At 36.3% G+C, this 17,051-nt stretch overlaps 2 protein-coding genes across 17 annotated transcripts in view; one reads left to right on the top strand and one right to left on the bottom strand.

Annotated features, from left to right (window-relative positions):
* Positions 1 to 17,051, top strand: part of MED12L (mediator complex subunit 12L) — a 370,226-nt gene that overhangs the window by 158,952 nt on the left and 194,223 nt on the right. The gene's annotated exons all lie outside the window — the stretch shown is intronic.
* P2RY14 (purinergic receptor P2Y14) overlaps positions 1 to 17,051 on the bottom strand; it is a 38,645-nt gene that overhangs the window by 5,273 nt on the left and 16,321 nt on the right. Inside the window, exons 1-2 of one of the 3 annotated variants that reach the window (XM_031957768.1) lie at positions 13,487 to 13,796; positions 2,441 to 2,541 (exon numbers count right to left, since the gene is read on the bottom strand). The gene's annotated coding sequence lies outside the window, so the exon portion shown is untranslated. Of the gene's footprint in view, positions 1 to 2,440; positions 2,542 to 11,020; positions 11,090 to 13,486; positions 13,797 to 17,051 lie in introns of those variants that run through there. The other 2 variants (XM_031957769.1, XM_023500746.2) reach the window with 2 other exon arrangements.

Genomic DNA, 17,051 nt, shown 5'->3' with positions numbered 1-17,051 from the left:
AGGGCCAAGTGAATTGAAGAATAGGACTGAAAAGAAAAAAATCATTATTGAAATCCCTTAAACCTCAGTGGGTAAGCCACTTAAGTGATTGTTCTCCTTAACTATAAAGTGATGGGTTGGACTAGGTTTAGGCTTTTATCCTATGGTCCTTTAAGTATATTTTGGAAGTAAAACACAGTGTAACCTATTTTCTCAAAGAAAGGAGTGGCCCTTTTGGTGATCTGATTGAAGGTTATATGATCTTACTCTGGCCCTTCAGAGCTACCCGATACCATATATCAGTTTGGAAATTGAAAAACAAACAAACTGATAAACAATAAGCAAGAATATGGCAATTGTAATGACTTTAAGTCAACTGTTTTGTGGTTTTTACATAATAAAATGAGTTGTAGCTCATTATTTGGAAATAACTTGGCAGTGCTCCATATAATTGAGGTTGCCAGATAGAAACCAGGAAGGGAGAAAAGAAGTATATTAGGAATCAAATATGCCTCAGAGTTACCACATACTAAAGGCTGGGCATTTCACTCACTGGTGAATCCCTATCTCTAAATACTTTTAAGGGGGAATAAATTATCATTGATTCCTGAAGAATCTAAAAGGAACATTTAAAAAAGAGATCTTAGACTTATTTATTGCTAACCCATAGCACAGGGCAAGACACATATGCTCAGAGGGGTCAGGGTTAAAGGTATAACCTATGATTTCACTGATTTAGGGAACTCCCAAGTAGGGAAACTCCCTCTATCATCAATGCAAGTCATTCCTTTCTCTACAACTCAGAGTGTCTGAGGGTTGGCCTTTAGTGAGCCTGCAGCATAGCAAGTTCACCCCAAATCTTGCTTGACTGACAGTGCATGAACAGACTTGTCAGAAAGCAGTGGCTTCTTTGGGCATTTCCTTTGCTCCTTTTGTTTTGTTTTGTTTTTGCAAAGCTAAGCCACAAGTAGAAAAAAATGTGTATATGGAGAAAACAGCCTGATCTTAATGGTAAGTCAGTTGCTTCTGGGATACAAATTACAATCTTTTCCTTTTTTTTCAGTCAGTGAAATTTCAAATTTCACTTCAATTTTTGCTCCTTTGAAAACTAATTGATTGGGGGTAATAGGAGTCTTTATGCTCATGCAGGTTTCTGTTCTCACAATAACGGCGATTCCCTTCAACTGATCCATTCGTGACTGCCCATTTTGCAAGACAGTGTGGTGTTATGGAAAGAACATCTTGGGAGTAAGGGGACCTGGGTTCAAATTTTACCTGTGATACTTTGTCACATTGGGCAAGTCACTTCAGTTAGTCCAGTTGGTAAAATAGATTCTTGGGTCTCTTCCATCACCAGATATAATACTGTGGCTATCTCCCTCTATAAAGTTTGTCACAGTGGGTCTGTCCAAGATGCTGGGGGCCCACCTGGATTTTTCCTGTGGCATTATGCTAGAAACAACAGTCTCTATTACATGGTGTTATCCCAGTATCTACTACCTGACCAGATTTTCTTACATATCAGCTATCTTTTATATTTTTCCTCTCTACCTCCCACTGCTCCCAAACTGGCTCCCCTTTAGTCTCGTCAATAAGAGTGGGATGACAAATCAGGCTCTGGAGTTCAAATATGTTCTCAGCCCCCTAATAGCTGGGTGACTGTGAGCAAGTTACTTTGCCTCTCTTTGCCCTACTTGTCTCATCTGTAAAATGAGATTATCAATAGCACCTATTTTATAAGGTTATTGTATCAAGTAAGATAACATTTGAAGTGCACTGGAAACTTTAAAAGATAACATTTGAAGTTCATTGGAAACTATATACTTGTTAGCTGATAGTATTAATAATAATATAGCTAAATTATTAATATGTCCTAATGTTCTAATATAATGACAGTTAAATTTTGAATTAGACATGTAGTTAACAATGTAACTGGGAAAGTCTTTTCACCTCTTAATTTTATCTGCAAGATGGGAATGATAATATTTAGCTTAGTACATAAGGGGTGTTTATTGATTGCTTTTTATTAAATTGAGAAAGATGCTTTAAAAACCTAGAACTACATAGGGACAGCTAGATGATGCAGTGGATAGAGCACTGGCCCTAAAGTCAGGAGGACTGCGCCTGTCACTTAACCTGGGCAAGTCACATAACCCTAATTGCCTCATCAAACAAACAAACAAACAAAAAAACCCCATAAATTTGTACTGTTGTTGTTATCACACTGTAGGATTATAGAACTGGAAGGGCCCATGAGAGGATATTTTAGTCTAAACTCTTTATTAATGAAGAAGCTGAGGCTGAGAGAGATGAAAGGATTTTGCCCATAATTACAGATACAAGTAGGTCTTTTAACTCCAAATTCAGTGTTATTTTCAATATACCATGTCATTGACTACTTGAAATTATCTTGTTTTTCCCATTGTGCACAAAGCTACTGAAATCACTTGGATTTTCTTACTTTTTTTCCACGTTGGTTAGTATGAGATGATCTTCATTAAAATATTCCAACCATAGGAATCCTTTCCATTTTGAAGTAGTCAAAAACCTTCTTTAAGAACCCTGCATATGAAGAAATATATGTATTAGATTATACTTAATTTAATTTTGGGCAAAATATGCATGTGATGCCATCTAATAAAGGCTGCCATATTTTCATGTTCTTTATCCAAACATTTTTCCTGTTAAGGATGCTGAATGGATTCACTCTGACTGTGTTTAACACTGTCTTTAATGCTTTTATGGGTTAATTGTTGGTAGCTGCTCAGTCTCTTCTTTGAGCAAGATTGACTGACTATTGGCTGACTATTATGTATCAGTATTTTTAGGATGTGTAAGTATATATGTTTTTCTGGCTCACAGAATTCTGGAAAGAAAGTGAATGGTTTAGCTTGCAATGTCTTAGGTGGTCAGTGTAATGCACTATGATTTGGCTAGGATTTTTGTCATGATTTTTTTAAGTTCTCAAAAAATTCAAAGTTCTCAAATTCTCAAATAAGCTCACTGAGCTGTTTTGTTTTCTTGCATATTATGTTAATAATAAATGCTGGTATGAACCGGTCAGTTAAATCTGGTATGTATCCTTTCTGAAAATAATACTTTAAGGAATACCTTGCAATAGCATAACTTGACAGAAGATTTACAAGGTAAAAATTCAAGGTCTGGTTGCTGGTTGGGGGCTAGGACTAGATCCAGTACTACATAGTGTCTGATGGATCATTCAGTGTGACTCTCCATAGAGGAAGTTTGACTCTAGAACATAATATGAACTTGTGTAAGTCATTTACAGTCTTGGGGAAAAAAATAAATCTGTGAACTCTTTCTTAGATATGGTTATTGCTGGGTGTCAAAACATATTTTCCCAAATGTGCAATATAAATTTGTAAGGGACAGATTTGCTTTTTTAATGAATGTTGCAAAGTGCTATGTAAAGAATTAAAAATGATATGAGATGTCTCTCTGGGAGAGGAAAAAGGGAAAAGTGTAGGGAGGAATTTTGGTGATTAAGAAAAACCCTAAAATAAAGAGATAAAAATTTAAAACAAATTATATAAAAAGAATGAAAAAATGTATTTTTCTGCATGTTAAACTAACCCTTATATCTCAGAAATGGAGAATCTGAATTCATGATACTGTTTGTAACTAGTACACTGAGTTATTCTTTTCTAGCTATTCTTTGAGGCAATCTTATGTATTCAAATTCTGTAATGAAAGAATAGGAGCTTTTATTTTTTCAGGTCTTATATCTGGAGTGTTGGAGTATGTGTTATCTGCTCCCCTCCCCCATAGTCTGAAGGGACCTTGGTATTTGGATTCTGCTTCCCTACAAATAGCTCAGATACCTGATTTTAAGGACTAACTGCAATCAACATCTTAATTTCCTTTTATTGTTGCCAAGTCATGTATGACTTTTCTTGACCCTCTTTGGGGTTTTCTTAGCAAAGACACTGGGATGTTTTGCCGGTTCCTTCTCCTACTTATTTTAACACTTACCCAGCCAGGCTCACCCAGTTCACAGATATCTTGAGACCAGATCTGAACTCCTGACAATAGAGGTGTTGTTCTATCAACTGCAACTCCTAGCTGCCTACCTTTTTGATGTCATTGGTCTTTTTCAAAAACAAAAGACAAACAACAGATAGACTGCTGAACCTGGAATCAGGAAGACCTGGGTTGAAATATGTTCTCAAAGCCACTGTTCTATCCACTTCCTACCTAGATGGCCTGCTTTGATTTCCTGCATAAGCCTTTAATAAGAACTAGTAACAGAGTAAACTTGATAGATGGGAAGACACTGTCATACCTTTTCCTTCCGAATAACTCTTCTAAGAAATCAAACCAATGGTAGGTGAAAAGCAGACACTCATGTCTCTGGGATTTTCAGCTTTTTAAAGAAACCCCTTGTGGTGTAAATCAGGGCTGGTCCTTCCTCTAAAGGAACTTGTGGACTAATGAGGAATTAACATTGAGGTGATCAGTATTGGGGAGACACTGGCATTAAGGGAGACTGGGAAAAATGTATTGAAGAAGGAAGGATTTTAGCTGGGACTTGAAGGAAGTCACAGTGAGCAGGAAGTGAATTGTAGGGGGCAGCTACAGCCCTGAAGTCAAGAGGACCTGAGTTCAAATCTGGCCTCAAATCCATTCAGATACTTCCTAGCTGTGTGACTCTGGGCAAGTCACTTAATCCCAACTGCCTCAGCAAAAATAAAAATAAAGAAATGAATTGTAGTCATTGAAGGGATCTATTAGGGAAAATGCTGGGAGTTAGGAGATAGCTGTTTTCTTGTTAGAAGAATTGGAAAGAAGTACACTAGATGGGAGAAAGAGGAAAAGGAAGAGAGGAGAAAATGGGTCTTGAGAAATCACTTGATAAATACTAAATAAGTAAATGGACGATTTTAGAAAGAAAGAAGAAAAGGGAAAAAAGTAAGGAAGGAGGGGAGAAAGAAAGAAAGGAGAAAGAGGGCGAAAAGAAATAAAGAGAAATCAAGCAGTTAATCCCTAATTATTTGGAACATTTTATATGGTGAAGTACAAATTAAAGGAACTCTAAGATTGCATCTCACACCCATCTAAACAGCAAGGAAAGTGACAAATGCTGGTGGGGCTAAGGGAAAAACAGACTTCTTAACTCGGTTTCACTGCTGGTAGAATTGTTAATTGGTGTACATATTTAGAATTAACCCTCTTCCTCTGCCTTATTTCTCCCCCCCCCCCCAAAAAAAGTAACTGAACTGTGTACATACTTTTTAAGTTGGTAAGACTCTTCTAGTAGGTCTATACCTCACCCCAAGGGATCAAAGAGAAAGAAAGCCACATATGCAAAAATATTTATAGCAGCCCTTTTTGTGGCAGGAAAGAAATGGCACACAAAGGGATGTCCATCAATTAGAAAACTGGTGAATACAATTAAGGTATTTAAAGGTAAAATAATATTATGCCATAAGAAATGATGAAAGGGACAATTTCAAAGAAACTTGAAAAAATTGTATGAATTGATGCATAGTGAAATTAGCAGAAACAGGGGGACACTTTGGACAACAAAATTGCAAAAACAAACAAAACCAAACCCCAAAACAATTTAAGAAGAAACATGATTCTATAAGATGGATTCATGTGGATGAACTGAAGATGCAGACTGAGACATACATTTTTAGAGATGGTCAGTGTGGGAATTTGGTTTCACTTTGCCTAGTTTATAAAGTTTTTTTCTTTTTTAAACATTTAGTTACTAATTACTAATTAATTAGTAAATTAAATTAATTTAATTTAAATTATGCTCCCAGAAAAGGGGAGCATACACTAGAAATTTCCTGATCTTCTTTCTCTTTCTCCCCTGTCCCCAAATCTGTTATAATCCTGCTTCTACTATTATTCCTACTCATAGGAAGGTAAGCTGAGGGCTGGGAAGGAAGGAGGAAAAGAAGAAACTATTTTTAATATGATGTATTACCATGTTGTAGGCTGCGTAATTTCTTCTTAACAGAAGAAAGGAAAGGGGGAGAAAAATATTGATCAAAAAAAAGAAAAGTTCAAAAAAATCTAGATGAGGGAGCATTTAGAAGACTCTGAGTTCAAATCCAGCCTCAGATGCTTGTTTGTTGTGTGACACTGGAGAAGTCTCATAACTTCTTTTATCCTCAATTTTCTCAGGTGTAAAATGGGGCTAATAATAGCATTTATCTTGTAGGATGGTTTTGAGAATCAAATGGGATCTGGAATTTGCTATATGAATGAAGTTCTATTGTAATTAACCAATATCCTCAGCCAGTGAAAAGACCTGGAAAAATCCTGGAAAATGTTTATACAGATTGGATTTTTTTTTTTTTTTTTTACAAGTTCCCTACATAAAATCAGTTTTAAAATATGCTTTAAAAATAGCAAGGTTGGGTCTGGACTCAATTTTCTTCTAATGATTGAGAGTTGTGTGCAGCATGTTTCCTGAACTTATAATAGTATTTCCTTTTTGTCAGTTAATTTTTGCTATCTCGGCATGACTCTGCTTGATAATAGAGATAGTCCTTGGAAGAGGGCAAGGTATCACCCACCCTACAACCTAAGAAAGATTTCTCTAACATCCCATGTTGTAAGTCTTTGGGGATTGGTTAAATGATGGGTGGTACTTAAACCATAGTTTCTTGGAGCTCTTCTCTTTTCTTTACAAATACTCATAAAGATTGACTTTGAAGATATAATGAATGTTGTTTTATGTTTCTGTCAATTCGTTCCTCCTCTTCTGTCCCCCACCCCTTAAATTATGTTTTTTCAATTTTAATCCTTGTGTAGAGTGATGGAAATTGTGGAAATTAGGGGAGATATAAGATAGTAGAGAGAAGCCAGGAAGTTGCTTGTGCTCTTCTAGCTTTCTATTGGAAACAATGTCAAATCAAGACTCTAAACAGATTTGAGAGCCACGGAATCCACAAAAAAAATGGAGTTAAACAATTTTCCAGCTTAAGATAACTTAAGAGGACTTCAGGAAAGGTCTGTCTCACTTGGGTAAAGGGGGTATAGATGAAGATCTGGAAAAGTCAGTAGACTTTTAACCATTGCTCAGATCAGCTACTGAGATCTCTAAGCCCTGGATAAGCATATCAGCTATGAGGCCTTCTGCCCTAGTATAAAAGGCTAATGGTTAGCTACAAACCTTAGCATAACAGGAACAATTAGGTCAGGCCATCCTAGCACAGTGAACAAACTGTGAGTCCCTGAGGCCCCCAGTTCAGAAAGCCAGTGATCCAAGTCCCTGACCCCCTGTACAAGAAACTTGGGACAGTGCTTCCTCTGCCCCAGGAGCAAGCCTCAACAAAATAAGCTAAAATGGAGCAAAATCCAGAAAAGATCCCTGAAGAATAGGTCCTTGACTACCAAAAACTACTTTGGCGAAGAGAAGATCAAAACACAAACTCTGAAGAGGATGAGAATGTCAAAATAACTACATGTGAAGCCTCAAAGGAGAATATGAATTGGTCTCAAGTGCAAACGTCTTCTTGGACAAACTCCAAAAGGATTTTAAAAATGAAATGAGAAAGGAATCTGGAAATATGTTTATCATGATTTGATGCGTTTAACCCATATCTTATTTCTTACAGTTTTGTGCAGGGGAAAGGGAGAAAAATTTGGAAATCATCTTACCAAAATAAATGTTGGAAATTATCTTTACATGTGATTGGGGGGGAAATGAAAAACGATTATGGAAAGTACAAAAATGTTTTCTCTCTTTGGAACTGGTCTTAAGAACTCAAGGTGTAGCTTTTGTGCCTGATCTTTTTTTTTTTTTAATTTATGATGTTTATTTTGAACTGATTAATTGTGTCTGATGCTTCCCCCTAGGGAAAGTGTTGACTTCAAAAAGGGCTTTCTTTCATTAAGTTCTTGTACCCTGTAAAGGAGTCAGATTGGAATGGGAATCTCCACTTTTGTCTAATTTCAGGGGAAAGATTTTAATAGTTTTATTGACCAGCTACAGTTTGGTCAGTGAAAAAGAACCATTTTCCCAAGTGCTAGTGTTGAATCAAAAGAATTAGAATGGAAAATAATATGTGGGCTCTTAATTATGGTTGTTATTTTCTAGAACGTCACAAAAAATTATAAATGTGAATTCATTTCCTTTTGAACATAACTTTCTAATTTGTCAATGACATTGACATTTTACTAGTTCTTCTGCCTCATCCTTCTAAATCGAGCCATTTAGTTCATCTTCCCTTTTCATCTTATGTCTTTACCAGTCAGTCAGCCAATCCTATTTCATTTCCTTTTGTACTATCCCTCAGTTTTGTTGTCTATTTTCCAGAAGCAGCTAGATAGTGCAGTGGATAGAGCTCTGGACTCAGATTCAGGAAGATTGTCTATAAAAATCTAATAGCACAATTGCCTCACAAATAATTTAATATGTATAAATACTTGATGTCTTCTAGTTCTGTCATTATAGTTTAAGCTCAAAGATATTTGGATATCCTTGGAAATTCTAATTGATCTTCTAATCTCTTCTGGATAATCTCTCCTTCCTTTATGTTATTCAGTATTGCCCAGCTGTTTTAAAATAATTGATTTCTGAATATCTTGTTCTAATTAAGACCCTACCGATTCATTTATATAACAAAGCACTCTGTGTGATGAACAATACTTGTTCTATTAGAAAAACTTTAGAAGTCTTTTCTCAGTCCAGTCTCTACAAAATTGAGATTCGATTCTTATTTATCTTCTGCCAAAATTAGAACTCCTTTTCTAATACCAAGCTGCCCAGAAGGTCCCTCTAATCACATCTACAGATTTCATGTACTTCATGAACTCAGGCCCTTCTAACTCCCAACCCCACATTTTATCCATTGTTCCCTTTCCTCCTCCCTTTGCCTCTAGCTGCCCATACGTTCCTGTAATCCCTTGCATCTAAGAATGTCCTTCACCGTGTATTGCCATGTGCTTTCACAGATCTACATGAGACTCTAAGGGAAAGGTTATAGGAAGCCCTCAAGTCTTGACATCAGGGTCAAAGTTAACAATTTAATTTACTTTGAGCTAAATATTTAACCTTCAGTTGCCTTATTAAAGTGTAGATGATTGGACTTGATTCCTAAAGTCCCTTCCAGATGTTAAATCTATAATCTTATTATTTGCTTTAAAATTTAGTAAGCATTGCCCTTGGTAGTTTAAAAAAAAAATCAAAAACTCAGAATTCTTTGAACAATCTATTTATAATGTAACAATCACAAGACAAATACAACAGCTGCTTTCAGAAAGACAGGCAATCATTTCCTGTATATCTGTGTGTGGGGAGGAGTGGGGGGTGTGTGGGTGTGTTTTAAAATAGATATCATTTTAAAACACCAAAGACACCAATGGGGAATTCACTCGCCTAAAAAAGATTCCCTAATAATTAAATTATCTTGGGGTGTTCTTATTTTATTTTTGCAGATTTTCCCATATTATTTGAACTGGGAGGATCTTGAAAGTCCTCTAATCCTAGGAGGAAATTGAGGCTGAGAAGCAAAGAAGAGTTGTTAAAGATCACGCAGTGACAAAATTGGAGGGCCTGAAGCCCATCCCATACACTTTTAGTCTTATTCAACTATGAAATTTTGAGTTATTTTATGTTTGCAGACTGTTTTTCTTTCTGCATTTTTTTCTTCCCATGAAATAATGGGTGTTGTAGACAAAGGAGAGAGAGGGAACAGGGGAAAGAATTATAGAAGCCCAGGATACTGGTATCCAAATGGAATCCATTTGGTCAATGATGGCATCCAAATAAAATTATTGGGAAATTTTCGGTTCCTGTCTTTTACAGAGTCAGCATTCTTCCCTCTACAATGAAGAGGAGTATTTTTGGTAAGCTTTGCTCAAGCTTGAGAAGATGATTTTATATAGGTTTATAAAGGTAGTCATCTCTGGCATCTCATCTGACCTAGGGAATCAAACAACATCTAGTCATGTTGCTGTTGAGGCTATTCATGGAATAATCATAGATTTCAAACTAGGAAGGAACTAGAAATTGCCCATCCTTCGGGTCTTTACTTTTGTTGTGTCATGGCCAACTTTCACAGGCTGGTGGAACTTATGTGATCTCTTCTCAGAATAATGGTTTTAAATGCATAAAATAAAATGTCCAAGATAACAAAGGTAACCAGTTACAGTAATAGTCGGTGATCAAAGTATTAAAAAGCCAAAACTTCATATATAAAATATTTTAAAAGTAAAGTTCACATATTCTAGATTAAGAACCCTTGAAACTCTGATTATTATTATATAATGGGCCAAATAAATAATGTTGAGTTTTAAACCCTAATATAAGATCACATGATTGTAGGTCTAAAAAAAGGGAAGGGTCATTTAGACCAATCCTTTCACTTTACGCATGAGGAAACTGTGGGAATTAACTGATTTATCCAAGGTACCTATGGCACCACTAGGATTTTAGTATAGAGGAGGAGAAGGATGCTTTTGGAACAAAACATTTAGTGCCATGGATAATGATTTGGGGGTGAAGCCCTGGCTAAGAAGATGGTTTTTGAAGAAAAAAATTAAGAGCCGTGAACATGAGATTTACACAACTGCCAACCACTAAGTCAGCATGATAATATACTTTAGGATCTGTCCTTGACTTCTTTGTTAACCTCATTTCTCCTGCTTTACAAATGTCAGAAATGGGGAGCATACACTAGAAATTTCCTGATCTTCTTTCTCTTTCTCCCCTATCCCCAAATCTGTTATAATCCTGCTTCTACTATTATTCCTACTTATAGGAAGGTAATCTGAGGGCTGAGAAGGAAGGAAGGAGGAAAAGTAGAAACTATTTTTAATATGATGTATTACCATGTTGTAGGCTGCATCCAGGAAGACCTGTTTCTGCCACATATTGACTGTGTAACTCTAGGCAGGTCTCCGTCTCTGAAGCTTCAGAGAAAAAAGGTCATTTTGCACTAGTAGAGAAGGTTCCTTCTTGGGATTTCTTTACATGGATAAAATCACAATTCTAAATGTAAAAAACCCCAAACAAACAAGTTTCCCCATTCATCTACCTTCCCAAGCCTGAATTACTTACAGTCCCAGAAGACACTCAAAGGCTTTTTCCTCTTTCCTTTCTTAATGGATAGTGAAGAGTAATCCATGTATCATAGACTGACCGCCTTCCCTGACAGGCCAGAATTAGGCTAAGTGGCCCGGCTTGCTGGCTGCTCCTGTTTGTCCTTATGAAGCATCCTTTGGGACTGTGATGCGTGTTCTTCCCCTGGGTAGGGCTTAAGGAAATGAGTCTGACCCTTTTTTGTTTGCCAGGAACAGTGTTTGCATTTCTCAGTAAGGGTAGCCTGGTCATTAGCTCTAGGACATTTTCCTCAGAACTTAGTGGGAAAAGTTTCTACTTGTTAGCAAAAAGGCAGATTCCTTCAAACCTGTTAACCACATGTATGTTTGCTCAGAATTCAGGCCAATACTTGTTTTATTTATTTTTAATTGTTATTTTCTTGGATTTAAAGGAAGGTAAAACTACTATGTAATAAAGAATGGCAGAGTATCAGAACCTGAAGAGACCTTAGAAATCAAGTCATCTGGTCCATCTTTCTCATTTTCTAGAGGGAATTGAACCTTATTCATTGCTTGACTTGCCTAGCTTCTAGGCTCCATAGTGGCAGAGGCTTGAATCCTGGTCTCCTTCCTCTCAGTACTGCTCCCTGTTACACCTCTGCCCACACCTGAAAAACCCACCTGATCTGGTTAGTTCTGTCTCCTGACTTGTGTTTGTATCTAATTTTTTAAAATTATTATTTAACACTGATTGACAGGTGCCACAGAATAGCTACAAATAGAAATTTAACTTGGAAATCTGGCTTTGTGTAGTGTAGTCTGTGTAGTTATTGTCATTGTGAATTGGATTTAAGTGAGGAAGAGCTGTACCAAATGGTGAATTCTTCATAGCCATCTAAATCTATCAGCAAGACACTGGAAATGACCCATTATACAGTAGATGACCTTGTCCTTTCTAAATTAGTCATTTGGTTTCTCACCAACAGCCTTTGATCAACTTTGAAAATTCTAAAATGCAGACCTCAAATTCTTCCTTCCTTCCTTCCTTTCTTTTTCCTCCCTTCTTCTCTCTCCTTTTCTCCCTTTCCTTCCTCCTTCATTTCTTCCCTCCTTTTCCTTTCTTTCTTCCCCTCCTCTTATTTACTTCCAAACCTGGACTCCATTAAGTGGAGACTTTTATTGTTAGTACCTATTAGTTGGAAACAACTTAATTATTATTGATGAGTATGGTTAGCAAGGATGCATGGATATTACAGCCAAGCCAATCCACTTAGGTTAAAATGAATTCTTTCTTGCCCTCTTTCTAAACCTTTGTATAGAAAAATTGACAATTGTAAAGAATCACTTGACAAGAGAAGCTGTCAGTCACATCCCCCTTCAAGGAAGCATCTCATTGTGTCCCAGTCTGATGAACTGAGAAGACAGTACCTTTAGTGTTAAGTAAATTGTGATAAATTGACTAAGAATTTTTTTGCTTTCTATACATAACCTCTCTGAATTGACAGCAGGCTCTTTTTGTGAGATGTTAGAATAAGATTTCTTTGGCACATGGAGCTAAGTTTAAATTTTGATTTGTAAAATTCCGCTTGATCAGATCATGCAGGGGTTATTTTAAATGTCCTCTTTGAGTTTACATTTTAATTATCTGTTAATATTTTAGTGGAGTCAGGGAATATTTCGAAAAGCAGAAATTCTGATTCATTTTTGTGTCCTGGACTCCTTAGTCAAAGGCTATGGACTCCTCAAAGTGAAGTATACATTGGATTACAAAAAGATCTGATTATACTGAAATAACAGTTATTAAATATTGTTATTACCCAATTAAAAGACTTCATTTTACTGCTGAGGAAATGGAAATTTCATTATGCATTTCGAATCCTTTTCCATTTGTATAAGCAGGAGAAATTCAAAATCCTTTATTTCTTGGTCTTTGTATCTCAGAAAGTCCTCTCAAAGTTTTTTCTTCAGTAAAATATGTGAATACCTACTTCTGGCTTAAGTATTTACTGTTTAATCATCCTATAGTTAAAAATTTAAAAGAACTTAAAATTGAAATATAGAGATAATTTATAGAGATAAATCCTTCATTTTTGCATGTGAGGAAATTGAGATAATTTATAGAGATAATATATAGAGATTAATCCTTCATTTTTGCATGCAAGGAAATTGAAATACACGGAAGACAAACGTTTCGTTTTAGGTAACAGTTACTTGGCCATAGAGACAGGACTAAAGACTTGGATCTTTTCTTTGTTCAGTTACTATTATTAAATATTATTATTTTTAAAATATGAAACCCTAGAAGAGGATACTGAATTGACAAAATTTTGATTTTTTTTCCCCTCTATAGTTCAATTCAATAAAATCTGTGAGTCGAATCAAATTTTACTCGAAATAGTTTTTCCAGAAATCAAGAATCGAGTAGCCATTAGCAAGAGAAGCACAGGGAAAGCACCCTTTGCTGGAAAGAATTTTTGTTACTTACCGATTTGTTCTGCCTCTCCTGTGGTTGGCAGTCATGACTTTTCTCACTAGCAGTTTCCTGGCTATTAAGGTTGGTAAGGAAAAGTAACTGTTTCTTGTCTTGTCTGCTTGAAGGGACTGCTGTAAAGTGCTACACTCTCTCCAAAATGGAATGGTTTAAAGTACTCAAAAGAAATATTGACATCCTGCCAAGTACGCAAATGTCAGACTCTACGGGTGCCTGGCTTTGCAAAGTGCAGCACTTACATGGCCTTATACAAGTTGGAACTTATTTGTTTTCAGGATTATAAATGATCAAAACTCAAAGGGCCAAATAGTGAATAGTCTGAAGCCTGACAGAGTTGGGAGGGAGGGTGGAAGAAGGAGTGAGAGAGCACTAGGAGGAGAAAGCTTTCCCATGCCTAGCTCTTGACCTTTTTTTAGTAGAGCTGCTACAATAATATTATCTGAATTTGTTAGGAAATGTTTTCAAACTATTTCTCAAAAGATTTAAAGATCTGTCCTTAAAATTCTTAAAGAACAATCTTTTCTAAAAAGAGGAAAATACTTAAAAGTCTGGTTTTTCTCCCAGAAGTTTTTCCAGAAAGCTTGGGAAGAGATATTTTGGAGGAAAATCGGATCCTTGAGGATTTTACTATTGCCAGATCTTTTGAAGAAAGGAGTGGAGATTATGGGCAGGCAGGGGTTAAAATGGGTGGATGTGGAAGAAAGGCAGATGAGCGTTCTGGGGATGAAGTCAGAAGACCTCTGCGATTCTGTGCTTTGCTTGATTTCAGGAAAAAAACAAAACCTTTCTAATAACCTCTACAAAAGTAGCAAAGGGTTTGCTCAGGTGGTAACACATTTCTCCCAAATGGTTATCTAAAATTAGGATTCAATTACCAATTGTCACATATGTTATAGTGAAGATTCTTGTTCAGGTATTTAATGAATGGGGGGAAAAATTGAGTGTGCCCAGGGATTCTGCTAAAGCCCTGAGAACAGAAATACAGAAGTGAAATAGTTTCTGCCCTGAAGAAATCTGAATCTTGATAAAGTGAGGCAATCCTTATATTATGAGTACGGTGGCTAAGGAACACAGGGGGTGGTAAGTGATTCACCAAGGATTCTAGGAATGAGGGTTTTGTTAGCTTCGTTATCCTTTACAGAAAAGACTCTGGGATTGGATGGGATACCGTTGTCTTACCACTGGGATGATCTGGTCTGGATCTGGCTGGATATAATGGACTTACTCACTAATCAAGGCAGCTGTACCCCAGGGAGATTTGCAGCTGAGTAGATGAACTGGGGGTATTCCTGGTGGTCCTATCAGAAAGATCCCAGTTGAGGAAAAGTAAGATGAGATTCTGTGATAATCTGACCAGGAGTTAAATCTTAGCCTTTCTACTTATTAACATTGTGATCTAGGTCAAATCACTTAGCTTTTCCCCCTGAAATGAAGTGGGTGAACTATCTGATCTCTGTGGTCCATCTACATTTAATTCTAAGATCCTGTATTCCTGGTCTCAATGGAAAGAAAAACTTCCTAACAGAATTATTCTTGAGTGGAATAGGCTGTTTTAGGAGGTAGTGGATTCTGTTCACTACACAGTTAGCTAACCACTTGTCAGATTACAGAGCAGTTGCTTCTTCAGGATGGGCCAGAACTGATGGCTACAGAAGTCATATTCTGACCCTTGAGATTCTGTGGGTTTAACCTATAGGTCAGGGAGCTGGAGGAATGGGAGGAGATCCTCAGTGACATTCAGCTCTTGGAGGGACTCTCCTTTCTGGCAACAGGTTACTTCTCTGGAATTACAGTGAGAGGTTTTTTGTCATTGATTTTGCTGCCTGCCCAGTCCTGATTTTGATCTCTGCTTTTCCTGTCCTTGGTTCCTATGAATTGCTTTTTACAAATGCTGGACTCTTTTTATGGTTCTCACCTGTTAACCTATCCCAATTTCAGATCAGTTAAACCAAGTCATGAAAAAACGGTGTCAGTTAACCTTGGGCTCTAGCATCCTTCCTTCTAGATAACATAATGCAAATAATTCAGCAGGGAGACCTTGTCTTTTCTTCTTTTTAAAAATAATAGCTTTTTATTTCCAAAACATATGCAAAGATTAGTTTTCAGCATTCACCCTTGCAAAATCTTGTATTCCAAATTTTTCTTCCTTCCCTCTACCCCCTTCCTAAATATTAAGCAATCCAATATAGTTTAAACATGTGCAATTCTTCTATACATATTTCCATATCTATCATGCTGCACAAGAAAAATCAGATCAAAAAAGGAAAAAAAGGTGAAACAAAATAAAAGCCAAGCAAAAAATAAAACAAAAAAAGGTGAAAAACCTGTTAAGACCTACATTGTCCCCACAGTCCTTTCTGGATGCAGATGGCTCTCTTCATTTCAAGAATATTGGAATTGCCCTGGATCACCTTATTGTTGAAAAGAGCCACGCCCATCAGAGTTGACCATCACATAATCTTGTTTTTATTGCCTACAATGTTCTGTTGGTTCTATTCATTTCACTTAACATCACTTATGTTAAGTCTCTCTAGGCTTTCTGAAATCATCCTGCTGATCGTTTTATAGAACAGTAATATTCCATTGTATTCATATACTGTAACTTATTCAGCCATTCCTCAACTGATGATTATCCACTCAGTTTCCAGTTCCCTGCACTACAAAAAGAGATGCTACACACATTTTTACACATATGGGTCCCTTTCCCTCCTTTATGATCTCTGGGATACAAGCCCAGTGGAGACACTGCTGGATCAAAGTTATACACAGTTTGATAGTCCTATGAAGACCCCGTATCTTTTCATGATCTCTGTTTACCTGTTTAAAAAAAAAGGTGGGATAGAAGCTGTTTTTTGATCCAGTAGCAAATATAAAGTGATGTTATAGGTAATATATAGTTAATTTTCATCTGTCTTTATTTCATGTATTGGTCAGTTTCACAGAATGTCCCTTTCTGGGTTTCTGGATCAGCGATGTATCAAAATAGTCTTGAAAGTCTGCTTAGCATAAAAGCTGTCTCCTTGTTTTTCTTTTTGGCGGCATGTGGTCTGTAAATGTTTTTAGTAACTTAAAAATAATGCTGTTCTTTATTTTAAGGCCCTTGAATAGGAATAGACCCAAGTCTAGAAATGAATAATGCTGAGTACTTGAGTGTTAGGATTTTTAAAAAATTATTAAAACATGAGCTGAGTTGGTATTTAGTTGAAAATAGTATTTATTTATTTAAGTAGTTATTTAAATTGACAGTATTTATTTAAAATAGTATTTACTTAAAATGATAGTTTTAAAAAAAGTTAAGAACCCTTGGGCTCTTGAGGCTGTCAACAAGCAGTTTTAAAATTTATTATTTACTATGTGCCAAGCCCTGTGCTAAGTTCTAGGGAGATAAAGAAAGGCAAAAAAAAAAAAAAAAAAATTCTGTTTCCCAAGAAGTCACATTTAAGTAGCTATGTGAATGGAAGATATAATATATAATGTGTGTATACATACACACACACTATACATTATATATACACATTATATTATATATATTATATATAGTGCAAGTGGGTAAGTAGAG

This window comes from Sarcophilus harrisii, chromosome 3, assembly GCF_902635505.1.
Source record: "Sarcophilus harrisii chromosome 3, mSarHar1.11, whole genome shotgun sequence".
Taxonomy (NCBI): domain Eukaryota; kingdom Metazoa; phylum Chordata; class Mammalia; order Dasyuromorphia; family Dasyuridae; genus Sarcophilus; species Sarcophilus harrisii.
This window is presented reverse-complemented; position numbering and strand designations above follow the sequence as displayed.